The following is a 2,362-nucleotide window of genomic DNA, read 5'->3' as shown; positions in this document are numbered from 1 at the left end:
TCTAGTATAAAAAAGCATCATCTAGACAAGGGCTTCTCACCTGGGGCCTTTGGCAATATCTGGAGACATTTTCATTGCCGTGACTGTGGAGAAGGTGCTCTTGGCATCTAGGGTGTTGAGACAAGGGACGCTAATAAATATGCTATAATCCACAAGACAAAGAATTATCTCATCCAGAATATCAACAGTGCGAGACTGGGAAACTCTGATCTACACTATAAAGTAAAATGGGATCAACACTTAAAAGAATGTTGTTAAAAGTAAAAACAGTTAATTTTATATGGAATTTTGTAGAAGTGGAACCCCCATGATAGTATAACTCAATGTTTTTATTTTGAAGTACGTATGGCATAACTTAAATGGACCATTAAAAACTCAAAAAAATGGATGACTCTAATACATTTTCATAAATCAAACAGATTATTCTACCAGTGGAGACTCCCGTTTTTAGAAAATAAGACTGTTCTCAGTGCTGTTCTAATGAAAATAGCCTTGTAACTGGAGTCACGATCCGATCCTATCCATGCTCTCAAGTGTTTGCTCACCTGAGTTCCTTCTTACAATGCTCAGAAGGTCTGATTTTAATCACTCGGACTTCCCTGAATTTTTATGCTTAGAAAAGCATATTGCTTTTCTAAATTGGTAAATATTTAGGAAAGTGGTCTGCTCCTGAACCTGATCTAGTAGCTCTCAGCCAATTAACACAGGGCTGGTATGAGACCCCACTTGCCGTCGATCTGTAACCATACCTGCCGACCATATTTGTTGGCCTGCCTTATTTTGTGGGGCTGCCATTTAAGTCAGGGACTGCCACACAAAAGACAGCACAAGCAAAATCTAAATACAATAGACTTGGAACGTCTCCGGTGGTACAATGGTTAGGACTCCCCACTTCCGCTGCTCGGGGCACGGAATATGCTTTTAGAAGAGCATATTAGACATCCAAGTATTGAAGACTAATCCTGCAATAAAGAAATCTATACAGTTTGAAAAACACTGGTTTACATTTTATGTATATATAAGCTGGTCTCGTCAGGGAGATCCTGGAGATCTCACAAGCTGTGCAGTGGGGCCAAATAAATAAATAAGCCTCAAATTTATAAATTACAGCATATGATTTCCTCAATATTCTCATCTTCAAAATGCAGATTCTTACATAATTTCACAGGTATTAAATGACTTCATGTACTTACATGCATTCAAAAGTATGAGCTTTAGGACTGATCTAGTTTGAATATCAGTTCAGTTCAGTTCAGTTGCTCAGTCGTGTCCGACTCTGCGACCCCATGAATCACAGCACGCCAGGCCTCCCTGTCCATCACCAACTCCCAGAGTTCACTCAAACTCATGTCCATCGAGTCGGTGATGCCATCCAGCTATCTCATTCTCTGTTGTCCCCTTCTCCTCCCGCCCCCAATCCTTCCCAGCACCAGAGTCTTTTCCAGTGAGTCAACTCTTCACATGAGGTGGCCAAAGTATTGGAGTTTCAGCTTTAGCATCAGTCCTTCCAATGAACACCCAGGATCGATAGCCTCAGCTATATCCCAGCTATCTAAACAAAGCCAGTTTTTCAGTTTCCCTGGGCTCTATTTAATCATTAGCAAAGTGAGGTTATCAATACCAACATCAGCAAAGGTGGTTTGAGAATTAAAAGTAAAAAAGTAAAAATTTATCATCCAAAGAAGACACTTTTAATGGTAAAATGAAGTATTGCTAATGATTATGATTTTTTAAAAAGCAGGCATAAACTTGGACTACCTTCAGCAAAAGCTGAGATATATCATCACTCTTCTTAAATGAGATGTAGATGCTTAGTACATTTTTGGTTCCAAATGAATGCTCAGTGAAGATAGTTGGCAAAAGATAATCCTCTTTGAAATGTGAATACAGTGTGATACACTAGGCTAACTTGTTGTCTGACTGGCTCTTAGGCACAGGGATATAGCATATGATTCAAATCCATATCATTATTTAGAAAACCAATGATTAAAAAAATGTTGACTGACCATGTGGATCACCCATAACCATCAACAGCCTCAAGTAGAAAATCTACCAGTGGTACAGTACTGTATTTTCCAAACTATGTTACAAGGAACTCATGAATATTCAAATAAAAAGGGTTTCTGTGATCCAGTGAGGTGGGAAAGTGCTATGTATTTTAGTCTCTTTTAGAAGAGCATATTAGACATCCAAGTCTTCAATAGACTAATCCTGCAATAAAGAAATCTATACAGTTTGAAGGCAATGGCAACCCACTCCAGTACTCTTGCCTGGAAAATCCCATGGGTGGAGGAGCCTGGTAGGCTGTAGTCCATGGGGTCGTGAAGAGTCGGATACGACTGAGTGACTTCACTTTCACTTT

This window comes from Moschus berezovskii, chromosome 5 (assembly GCF_049115385.1).
Source record: "Moschus berezovskii isolate FMDL1 chromosome 5, NW_MosBer_1.0, whole genome shotgun sequence".
Lineage (NCBI taxonomy): Eukaryota > Metazoa > Chordata > Mammalia > Artiodactyla > Moschidae > Moschus > Moschus berezovskii.
The sequence above is the reverse complement of the archived record's forward strand: the minus strand, read 5'-3'. Positions refer to the sequence as shown.